The 11,991-nt window shown below is 42.0% G+C and overlaps 1 non-coding gene across 1 annotated transcript; it reads left to right on the top strand.

The window, feature by feature from the left end:
* Positions 1 to 1,789: 1,789 nt before the first annotated feature.
* TRNAE-UUC lies at positions 1,790 to 1,861 on the top strand. The gene has a single exon. It is a non-coding gene; the product is annotated as a tRNA-Glu (tRNA).
* Positions 1,862 to 11,991: the final 10,130 nt, after the last annotated feature.

The following is an 11,991-nucleotide window of genomic DNA, read 5'->3' as shown; positions in this document are numbered from 1 at the left end:
CCCCCGCACAGGTTTCAGTCTCGAGATACGATCAGATCCTTACCCTATGACCGCTATCAAAGAGAAGCTTTTTCCTATACGAGAGTTGCAAGTCTATTGTTGTGTTTTGGAATTAGGGGAAGCAAAGCTTCAACAAGTCGGCCGCTTCCTGGCAAAGCTTCAAACAAAGAGGTTAGGCTGTGAACTTCATTGATTTGACTAAACTTGACTTAAGATTCAAAAAGATAGAGGTCGGGCGGGCAGTGAAGGCTCGTTTAGTAGACAGCAACCTACGACTTTGACGAGCAGCAAGTACCTACTCCTATCAAAAAATGAAAAGCAGCAAGTGGGAAGAAGCGAGCCCCTATCAGAGAAAGCCATTGCGCGCTAGCCTCTTGTATAGAGTTCCAAACCTGCGCACCCCTAAACTCAAAGCTTTTCAGCCCCTTTTTGATTGGATATTTGAAGAAAAGGCCCCTGACTATATCGAGAGATAGGCTAAGGCTTGACTAAGAATCTCGTTAGGGCATCCTTCCCCACCATTCCTTCCGGCCTATTATTGATAGGGATTTGACCGATGCTGAAGGTAGCTTGCTTACCAAGCCACCCACTTGAGAAGCTAGTCGCCAGAAAGAAAAGAAGCGAGGAGGAAGAAAGCTGTCGTAGAAGCAAAGCTTCCCCCCTGTAGTCATAGTACTCGGCTCGTCCCTACTTTGATTCAAAAAGTCACTGACGGTTCCCGACTTTCTCCAGTTTTCGCAACCGTAATCATTTGGCACTCCCATTACTTCATCCATCAACCTTTTTTTCTTATTTCACGGGGTACGCTCGAAAAAAAAAGGAAAGGAGTTGCTTGCATTCTAGAAGCGGTAGCTTCCCGCCTCCTTCATTCCTACTGCCAGCCTCCTTCGGTGAGTTGTTCCCTTCCCTGTTAGAAAATGCCTTATACAAAGGGTCTGCCTCAGCAAATGTACAAAGTGACCGCTGTTTGGCTGACCCTCTTCTTCCCATTTAGGTTGGATTGACGCAGAAGTCAAGTACGAAGGAATGGAACCATAGGAGAGTCATCCGCAGTTCACACTTGGGCAAAGACAACTGACTTTGGAAGCAGAACACAAAACTATTTACGCTATTCCGGGTTCTTATTGAGCGTAGTGAAATCAAGGTTTATGAGAAAGTCAGCGAAATTTGGTGTTCTACCTTTGCCTAGTCTCGGTCCATAGTGGAAGGCTCCGCACCTAAGCCTCGTCAAACTCAACGGAAGTGTAAGGTGTAAGTCAAGAAAGAGAATAGAAGAAGAGATTCAGTCTGTCCCTTAGCCTAGTCTATATCTACAACTGACGCAACTCCGTACCGACGCCTCACTACCTACCTATTATTAATTAATTAACGACCTAGCGATTTCATAACCAGAGCTTTCTTTCCTTAAGCAGTTGACTTGAGTAACCTTAACTATCTTTCTTTCTGACTTTAGCATAGGCCTTCACCACTTCAAACGGCCCCTCTTTTATTTTTTGAATTAGAAAGAACGGGGCCTCACTTAACTATTTGTATAGGATGAACCACAAGGAGGATGAAAGACAAAGAAAGGGAGAAGTGGGCTTGATGATCGGATAAAGGGAAGGGGCGTGGTTGGTGTGTCACTGGGTCGGCGGGGGAACCCGTAGGAAGGGCGGGACAACCTGCCGAATTCACATCTGAAAATGCCAACATAAACACAAACGAAATCGTCGAATTGCATATGTATGTATAGAAAGAAAACGAACCACTTCTATTCTCGGAGCTTAGGTATATGAAGAATGGCTTTTTGGTCCCTTTCGTCCAGTGGTTAGGACATCGTCTTTTCATGTCGAAGACACGGGTTTGATTCCCGTAAGGGATAGGTACTCATTCCCGGCCGCTTTCTCTTAGTGTGAATTATTGAGTGATCACTCGCTATCTGGCTGGAAAAGGTGGTCCGGAAGCTTCCTCTCTCCCAGCAAGCAAGACAAGATCACAACTTTTCTCAGTAATGGACTTCCTTTCATTCTTCCTTACTTAGCCTTAGATGTCCTTTCATAGATTCTCGAACCTCCGACAGACAAAATCTCTATGCATGTGTTCTTTCTTTCCACATCTCTTTTGGCCGTTTTTGTTAGGCATTGAACCCCATCTTAGGTGCTGAGTAGTGTCCCCCCCTCCCTAATACCTAAAAAAAAGTTCTGTCTATGGAGCCTAAAGCTTAAACCATGGCATGGCAGTAAGCAGTAAGTGGGCCTACTCTTTGCCCAGTCTTCGCCTTCTTCATTGGCCAAGTTTCAGCGTTCAACGTCGGCCTACCACCTTTCTTTTTCAAGGTTGAGCTTCTTCAATTCAAGTAGTGTCTTTTTCCTATTTTTATTGGTAAATAGCGTCTGGAAGCGAAGGCATTATTGAACGAAAGAGATGCCGGGTCGGTCAATTGCATTAGGCAGGAGATGCAAGACCTGTCTTAACCGCAAGTGCATTCGCTATTCGATTCCATCCTCGATCCCACCCTATTAAACTTCCTAAGGTTCTCTCTCTTTTTGTTTGACTTTTCAGTGAAAAAAGGGGGGTGACAATCGGTAGACTTTCTTTTCTATGTCGCTGTCTCATCAATGAGCGTAGATTGATAGAGATGGCTTTTGTGCTGGTCAATCTGTATCCCATTCTTCAGGTATAGTTTTCTTTGATCACAGATCGGCGGGTGATCCATACTTTCGCCCCCTTTTGTCAGTCAGTCGTCTTGATCCGCTAGAGGGTCTTGAGCTAGCTTCCATGAAGAGGCTTGATGGGAAAGAGAGGTAAAAGAACAACCTAAGGAAGGTACCTCACAAGCTTTTGGATTCCATGGCTAAGGCTGACTTTGGCAGATTTTAGGTGAGGGTGGAGGAGTAGGATAGGAGGTGAGTGGTTGATATAACCTCAGTATTATAGGGAGATTTTGGCAATAAGGGTGGTGCTAGGGCTCAAGACAATTTGGAAGGGGGAGTGAGTTGGATCATAAATCAGAGTTTCTTCCTTTGTTTGAAGAGGCAGAATCCTACCGAACTTGAGATAGGAATGGCTAAAATGATTGTCCCAGGAAGAAAGCTAATGAAAGCAAAGGTCAAGAATATCATCTTGGTTTAACAGAAGTTAGTCAAAATCTCGCTTGTCTCTATCGTACTATGATTGCTCTCTATTTATAAATAAACAGTGCTCCTCTCCCTCTCCACTTATCGGTCTCGCAGCTTCGCTCCTTCAACTGATTCAAGTGATTCAGCTATCGGTCTCTTTCTTCTCTGATCTTTCATTTTCTTCTTGATATTACCTTCCCTTCCCTTATTTCAGGAGGTAAAGCACTCTCTTATCTTTTTATCGGTAAATAGGTCTTTCTTTCTTTCTGCTCCATTGGACTGATTGAAGGAGGTAAAACACTCTCTTATCTTTCACTCGGTAAATAAATAGGCTGAGATTACCTATGGGTCTCACAGCTTGCTTCGCTCCTTCTCTTTCTCTGATCTTTCTCCTTATTCATCAAGTAAAGACTCGAAGCTTTGCTCCCTTTTTCACTCGGTCTCTTTTCAAGACACTGAAAATGAAAGAAAGATTTGCTCATGAACCTGAACTTGCCCCTTCACCAGTATTACCATCAGTTAATGTTATTGTGAGTTATTCAAACACAGTAAACAAAGACGAAAGCGAAACCCTTTGACGATATTCCCTATTTTTTGAGGTCATTGAACCAGGGAAACTTCTGAACTTGTCCCTGATTTCACTCTTTTACATAAGCTGGATGAGAAAGTGTTTCATTGAAAGACTGAACCTCTATTCCCTGAGCTACTGAACCAGAAAGGAAGTCAATCCTCAACTCCTTATTCATTGGACTGATTGAACTCGTGTAAAGACCATTTCTTATTTAGTTGTTGCTCCATATAACTGTAAAGTTTCGTAAGAGCTTTTTCACTAACAGCTGCATAGGAAATTAATTCTTTTGATGCTCCATATAACTGTCAAGTTTCGTCAGAGCTTTTTCACTAACAGCTGCATAGAAAATTCATTCTTTTGATGCTCCATATAACTGTAAAGTTTCGTAAGAGCTTTTTCACTAACAGTTGCTGCTTCAATTAATTCTTTTGATGCTCCATATAACTGTAAAGTTTCGTAAGAGCTTTTTCACTAACAAAAGCAGCTTCAATTAATTAAAGTTGATGCTTTACAACTGTAAAGTGTCATTTTTGAGTTAAAGAAGATGGAACTGGCAGGCAGGAAGAAAAGAAAGAGAAGCTCATGAACCGGAACCTTTACGGAAAGAGAATGAATTGATTGAAGAATCAGACTCGGACAAGCTTAATTAATTATCATTAACTACTGAGCCTATTTATTCTTTCAATGTAAAGTGGCTGGCTTCTCTCCTACCCCTAAGTATTTCCTTCCCTTATTTCTGGAGGTCAAAGTAAGTAGCTCTTTCCTGAACCTCGGCTTCACTCCTGAACCTCTCCCTTATTCATCAAGTCAAGACTCAACAAGAATGAACCTGAACCTAGTTAGAAACTCTTAGTTTACCTTACTCTCATCTGATCTTCTCTGATTTAAGGAAGAAACTGAAATATCATATATAATCATAGCAGCTCATCTTGACAGCTTCCATTTGATATTGAGAAAGCAGCGGGCCTCAATGAACTCTCCAATAGTGCCCTGCGGGGCCGGACAATCGAGTAACCTCAGATCGTCTAAGATAGAATGGAACTGTCTTTCATTGAGACTGCAGATAGAAAGTCTTCCTCTCATTAAGGAAGGAAAGACTGAACCTCAAACCTTTTCCTTCTTGAACGGTAAAGTGGCTTCGCTACTTCTCTTTCTCTTCTCTTCGGGCAAAGTGACATAGATAATCAGAGCAGCTCATCTTTACAGCTTCCATTTTCTATTGAGAAAGCGGTAGGCCTCAATGAACTCTACAATAGTGCCCTGCGAGGCCGGACAGTCGAGTAACCTCAGATCGTCTAAGATAGAAGAATAGAACTGTCTTTGATTGAGACAACAGATATCAAGTGTTCCACTCATTGAATTAAGGAAGGAAAGCTTTTTGCTGGGAATATAGATATACGTCACAGTGTGCAGTTCTTTCATTAAGGAAGGAAAGACTCAAGATTCATTCTTTCTCTTCTCCTTCCCCTGAACCTCTCCCTTTCTTGAACTGTAAACTAAGACTCAACGAAGTCAAGACTCAAGATTCATTCTTGATCTGATCCTTGATTTCACTCTAGTACTCTCCCTTCACTGTCAAAGATCAATACTCCTTATTCATTCGACTGATTTCACTCTTTTACTCTCTCTCCTGTAAGGAAGAAAGATGAATTATCCTTCACCCTTTTTCCTATTTATTCTTTCACGATGTAAATAGGTTCAGTAGCTCTTTCATTATGGAAGGAAAGATTTTTTATGGTCAGATTACTATATGTAACAGTGTGTAGTTCTTGTGAGTTATTCCCAGGAAGTGATTGTTCACCTCTATTTCCTTCGCTACTGAACGAACTCGGTAAATAGGCTGGCTTCTCTGCTTCAATCCTTTTTTCCCGAGGTAATTAATAAGGAAAGAGACTGAACTCCGGAACTCAATCCAATCACTTGTCCCTATTTATTCTTTCATTGTAAACTCCTTCCCCTTCACCTCTATTCCCTTACCTTATTTTAGGAGGGAAACTCGGGAGAGCTGCTTCGCCACTTTCCGATTCATTCTCCTTCACTCACATATTCAATACTTCTTTCACTCCTTTTCCTATTTATTCAAAGACTGTAAAGACTCGGTTTCGAATCTTTGATTGTTCATTTTTCTTTCTTCTTCCTTTTCCTCTCCCTTCACCTTTTCCTATCCTTTAGGGTCTCTCTTCTTTTCTTTCCTTCACCAGATTGAACTGTATGTAAACAAAAGATTATTGTGTCTCACAATTCCATTGCCTCCCAAGCCAAAAGATAGATCTCATCACAGCACTTTCTTTCCCTTTAGTATCTCTACTGAGAAGTAGGGCGAGCAAGAGGGAATTCTCTAATCCGATAGCCTTACAACAAAGAAGCTTGCTTAGCGCACTAGCTTTGAGTTTTGACTGAAAAGCTCTTAGAAGTTCAAAACCAAAAGACAAAGTGCATCGCTCTCACGCTCGTGAGTAAAGTGAATTATTTGCCTTTTATAAAGGAGGGAGTGTTGTGTACTAATCGACTTGCTTACCGTAACCGCAAAGAACGAACGGTTCTATTTATTTCTCCTTATCCATAACCATAAGGGCTGTAGCGCCTTTCAAACGGTATAAGTTACGACTTCGCTTCCGAAAGAAAAGAGAGATTTGACTCTGATTCACCAGCATCCATTACTAGAAGGAATTTCTTCACTTACCGCCAGCTCTTATTCCCCTTATTCCATAGTTGAGCGCGGAAACAAGAACTTTCTTTCTCTCATGCCCTTTACCTTAAGCTTGACAAATCTCGTTTCGCTTGCCCTACCACTTTCATTGCCAGGAAAGACTCTCGATCTACAACCTTCTTCTCTTTCCTTTGAATTACAAACAAAGTGATCCGCTTGAATAACTAATAAGGCGTAAAAGAAAGGAGTCTCGATATTCGTTCTTCCAGTAACAAGATCCAGATTTGACTAGGGCGAGCGTTGTTTACCATGCGAGTGGAGAGATTGTTGCGAGCTAATAGGGAGTGGACTTTTCCCCTCCCTTTCTTTATCTTTAGACTTGCAGTAAAACGAAAGAATTTTACTCAGCTTGCACTTGAGCTTTCAGCCTTCTTTTGAATCCGTCAGTAGCAAAATCCCCAAAGCTACAAGAAAGACGAGACTTACATACAGTGGCTCTAGCTAAGGCTGTCAGTGGTCTAGATAAGACGCAGCGCAGGACTCTCAATTGAGATAAGCTATGACTCTCCAACAAGGACTACCTACAAGGGAAGCAACAACAACCCAGCCCTTAAGACAAAGTCTATGGCCAGAACTCAGAAGGCGGCGGAAGATCCTTCGAAAGCGAGTAGCTAAGACCCTAGGGAAAGCATCCAAAGAACAAGGTAGAAAGAAAGACAGGATGGCATTGAAAGTTGATAAGCCAAGCCAAAGGACGGCGACAAGGAAGATGGCAACCATTAAGAAGAAGATATCCAGTATACTGAAAGACAGACTGAAGTAAGGAACGCAAGCCCCAGGACCAGGAAAGTCTAGGTGGAGAGGAAAACTCAAAAAAGAGAATGAGTGCACAGATGTAACGCTGTACGTATTATGAAAGGTAGGTATAGTTGAGGGGTTGTTGCATAAATCCTCGATAAAGTCTCTTACAGAGAGTTGTCTTAATCCCTCCATACTATGTTCCGAGTTTACCCAACTATGACTTAACGAGAGTCGAGACAGCCTTGTCTTCGGGTGTGCTTCATCTCATATATATGCTTGCTTCGTAATTGAATGTCAACCTTTCATTGGGTGTCTGATGAGACCAGAGTCGAACCTAATCGTTGAGCCCGAGGGTTGTGTATGTACCCCACTGAGTAGAACAAAGGGTCGTAGTTAAGTATACAAAGAAAAGGGATAGTTGCCTTCGGGTAGAGGGTCAACCCGGCTAGCACGCTAACTATAACATTCAACCACCAAGATCCAGAAAAAGAGGGTCGAAGGCTCGAGCAAGGAAGGGTGGTGAAGGAAACCCATAATGAGAATGTGGGTATCCAGACTCGAGAAAGCAGGAAAAGCCATTCCAGGAAGATCGATAACAGAAGACCGGATAAGATTGAAGTATGAGCGCAAGCTTTTACTGCGAAAGCGAGCCAGCAGCTGGAGGATCAGAAAGGTAGGTCGGTCGAATGAGGGAGAGCCAAGCCAGAGTCTCAATAATCAGACCACATCTTAAAAAGGATGGAAGGGCGGGGGATCCTGTGTGACCATGAAAATGGTTGTCATTCCAGTACATAGAAAGACGATGGAAGTCATTCCGTTCATTTCTTTCTCCCATTATTTCAATACCCGGTTAGAACAGTTAAGCCCGCCTCGATTCTATTCGTATATATTATCAAGTCTGCACGTTACCTTTCTTTACTGTTTGCCATTTAAGGGGGAGGGAGTCTTGGAACTCTGAGTCGACGAGAAGAAACTATTCCCTCTCTGTCCCAATACCTTATTCCCTCCGAAAGAAAATGTTAATGCCAACTATACATACTTAGTAACACTAATGTAGCTAAATGAGAAAGCCTCTCTCTTATGGCTCGCCCGGGATCTAAGCGTATTGAAGTTTAGAAATGACTCCCTACAGGCCAACGAAAGCTGTCAATTGTGGACATGACTATTATTTAGCTAGGGTAAACTAACTGTCTAAGATAGTGGCCGTCCAAAAGAGGGAATAAAGGTCCGGAGATTCTTTCCTATATGTACTCTCCGATTCTCCTTCATCATCTTTTTGCACTTTCTTTGTGGTACCTTTTTGTTGTCCTTCATTTTGAGTAATCAATCATTCTGCTTTTCTTTCTTATTACTTTGTCTTGACTTGTCTTGGTGAATCAACCAGAACCCAATGAATAATGCGGGTCTTCGTTCAACTATTTCCCAGGACTTTTAGGTAAGATGAAAAGCAGCAAGCCCATAGCATAGGAAGTTGTAGCTCAGCCTATCTTTCTGCGCAGAATGAATGCCCAACGGAACCTACTCCATTGAATCGAGGTACTTTCTCATCTTTGGCATAAAGCCCAACAATTGCTTAACGAATGTATCTCAGGCTATCAGATATACCGATTTGCTTCAGTGAGAAATTTGGCCGAAAAGTGCTTGAAGCTGAAGTTCTTGTACCCTATTTGAAAACTGTAGGATAGCGTACCCATATGAGTCCAACAATTTTTGCTGAACTGTCAAAGCCAGGCCAAAAATAGGAGTAAATCAAATAAGGATTTAGTATTTTTTAGATGTACAAAGACAGTTGTAGCTGATGATCGAGATTATTCCGAAGAAAGCCTGAGGGCACTATTCCTAGGAGCTCTTACACATGATCTTTTAACTCTGCTTCCTTCCTTATTTCACTGATGCTTTAGGGACAACCTATTTCATGGGTTTCTCACCCTCGAGTACAGAGCTCTTTCCTTTCGGATCTTGCTTTCACCCCCTAACATGGAAGACTGAGATTCGTAGTCTACTTTGCTTTCAGTGCACGTTTTTAGCCTAGTATGTAGACGGAATCACTTTCCAATTAATAGGAGTGAGTTACTCTGTCATTAGCTAGCCCTCAGAGTCCCTTTGTTTTGTCTAGCCCAGGTTTCTCAGATGATTTCCTCTGGGATGCCAAAAAGAGATCGAAGCTCTCTCTTTTGACGATGGTTGGAGTTTACGTCAGTCAAAGTGACTTTTTTTTAAAGGCTAAATAAGAAATGTTCAGACCTTCGCTTGATTCAACCTATGGGAAAAGACAAAACGAGGATGATCGTCTGATTGTACCCGATCCTTTCCTTTCTTATCTGGTTTCAAACTCTCTTGAAAGGGGCCAGCTAACCACTCGCTTAAGTGTCAAATGGTTTTTTGAGTGCATTTAATCAATCGATCCTTGGTTTACATGTGTAGGATGACTCCCCTCTAGTGAAGGGATCATTTTCAAAAGCTGAAGGCAAAATGCCAATCAAAGAAACCGGACTAGCCAAAGGGCCGGAAAAAGGGAAAAAACAGGTAGGGGGAAGTCGTTGGATTGTTCGCTTTGAGAGGATGCCTTTTTTATCCTTATGTGGTACTCGACCAGCTATACTTTGATTACTTTTGTTTTCCTTGATTATTAGCCTTTTTCTTTGAATCAATCTTCAAACCACCAGATCTTGCTGAAGAAAGGAAGAAAGAAGTCATACAATCTTGTAATCGTTCATTTGTCCAAGATTCGAGTCAAATCTACCTTCCCAAAATGCTTTTTTTTCACTTGCACACTTTCTGTTCAAAAACCTCATCCGATCCTGGTCTTGACTCTGATGTGTGGTATTCATTCTCGTTCGGCTCTTGGGTCCAAAAGCTTCTTCTTGCCACAGACTTTTTTCAATAAGTTTCGATTGAGTTAATGCCTTTTGAAAAGAACAAGAAAGAATAGACTCTACTCGAAGATGGCACTAGGAGTTGTCTAATCGCCCAGTCCCAAACTCTTCTTCCTGGGGCCGGCCTGGAATTCTGTTCGGAAAAAAACAGAGTGACAACTATCCACCCTCGCTAGGGAGAATTGGCCCACCATTTTTCCCCTTCTTTTTTTCTTCTTTGTTAAATCGTAACTTAGCACGAGCAAATCTTCTAGAGAGCGTGCCCAAAATCGGATTCCAAAGCTTTCTTCACACTTGCTTGATAGAAGGACACCTTTCCGTGTTCAGAGAGTCAACTCTGTCCACTCCAATTCCATTTCCATTGGCGAGATAAAGGGCAGAGCCACGAAAAAATCTATGAAAGACAAAAATCAGATTTGTGGATTTTAGTAGGATTTATTCTCATGATGTAGAAAGGGGCAGGGTCAACGATCACTCACGTCACGGGCTGGCCTCAAGACAATTCTCGCGAAACTCTTTCCTCTACGCTTCTTGGGGATTTCTTCTCTTCGATAACAAACTCTTTGTTTGGAGAGAATTCCCCTTACTCGACTTCCATTCTTGATCCACTCACAAATCTCTTCTTTCTTACACTGGTGAGAGGCAGCTGCACAACAATTTGCTCATTTGTTGAATGAGACTGAAACTTTCTTTCTTCGATTGGGGAATAAGATAGCCGAAAAAGAATTAATTATTCCATTTGTCTTGTGTAGATGATAAAAGAAATGTCGTTGGTAGGAAGGAATAAAGAAAGAAATCAAATTCCGAGAGGCTGAATTCAGTGCTTCTTTAGGATCCCGGGGAAGATCTTGGGGGACAAGGGAACATCCAGGTACTTGATTATCAAAATAGAAATTGTCTCGTCCGGTTTGAACCAATAGAATTGAATAAATTGGGAGCAGGAAACGGGCCACGATTTGGGACCAGGACGATGTTGACAAAGCCTAAACAGTTGAGTATGAGGATTTTGGGGAAAAAGATTAACAAAATTAGGGTTCCATTTTGACTAATCCAATCCAAAATTGCATTAAAGTGAAAAACCGATATAGAAACCAAAAGCCTGCAAAACTCTAACCTCAGATTCTGCATCCCTCTCTCCTGTGGTATTCCATCACAATTCTGTCAAATGTTCGGACCGTGTCCCAGTCCCAGTGTGGCCCTTTATCTTAACTGAAAGGGGTGAAGAATACTTACCAGGATAAGAGACAAAAGCATATGAATTCACTCTTTCAAATGAAGAAGAACCACACAAAATTCTCTTTCTTCATCCCCGCCTCAGGAATTGCTAAAACATTTGATTCTTGTGCACACTGTTTTTCAGCCGAAAGACTGATTTTTTCATATTCGATTTCAGATTGTGGCTACGACTTTCCAGAGGAAGGGCTTTTCTAGTTTCCTTGTTTTCGTCGAGATTGGGTTGGTGTGAAGCGTCATACAAGATCGAAAAGAATGCTACGCATTCCAAGTGAGATGCCCAAGATAAAAGGAACTAGGGAAAGAATCTACGAGGAATCCATAACATCAAATCGTGAATCAAAAAGCATGATGATCATTCTCAACCCGAGATGTTAGAAGGTACAAAATCAATGGGTGTTGGAGCTGCTGTCGGTATTGGAAAGGTGTTTAGTTCTTTGATCCATTTCGTGGCGCGAAATCCCTCATTGGCTAAACAATCATTTGGTTATGCCATTTTGGGCTTTGCTCTAACCGAAGCTATTGCATTGTTTGCTCCAATGATGCCCTTTTTGATCTCATTCGTATTCCGATCGAAGAAAGAAGGGTTCAGTCTCATAAAGCAAGACCTCTTTCACATAAAAAAGTAGAGGCGGGCTTGGGTACAATCTAACTAAAACGATTCCACATTAAAGAGGACCGAACAATAGTCTTTGTCGAGTAATAGGAAGCGGGCTAGTCCCCAAAAATGCTCATTCCTCTGACGTTGGGGCTGACAATTCA

This window comes from Cucurbita maxima, unplaced genomic scaffold, assembly GCF_002738345.1.
Source record: "Cucurbita maxima cultivar Rimu unplaced genomic scaffold, Cmax_1.0 Cma_Scf00008, whole genome shotgun sequence".
Lineage (NCBI taxonomy): Eukaryota > Viridiplantae > Streptophyta > Magnoliopsida > Cucurbitales > Cucurbitaceae > Cucurbita > Cucurbita maxima.
This window is presented reverse-complemented; position numbering and strand designations above follow the sequence as displayed.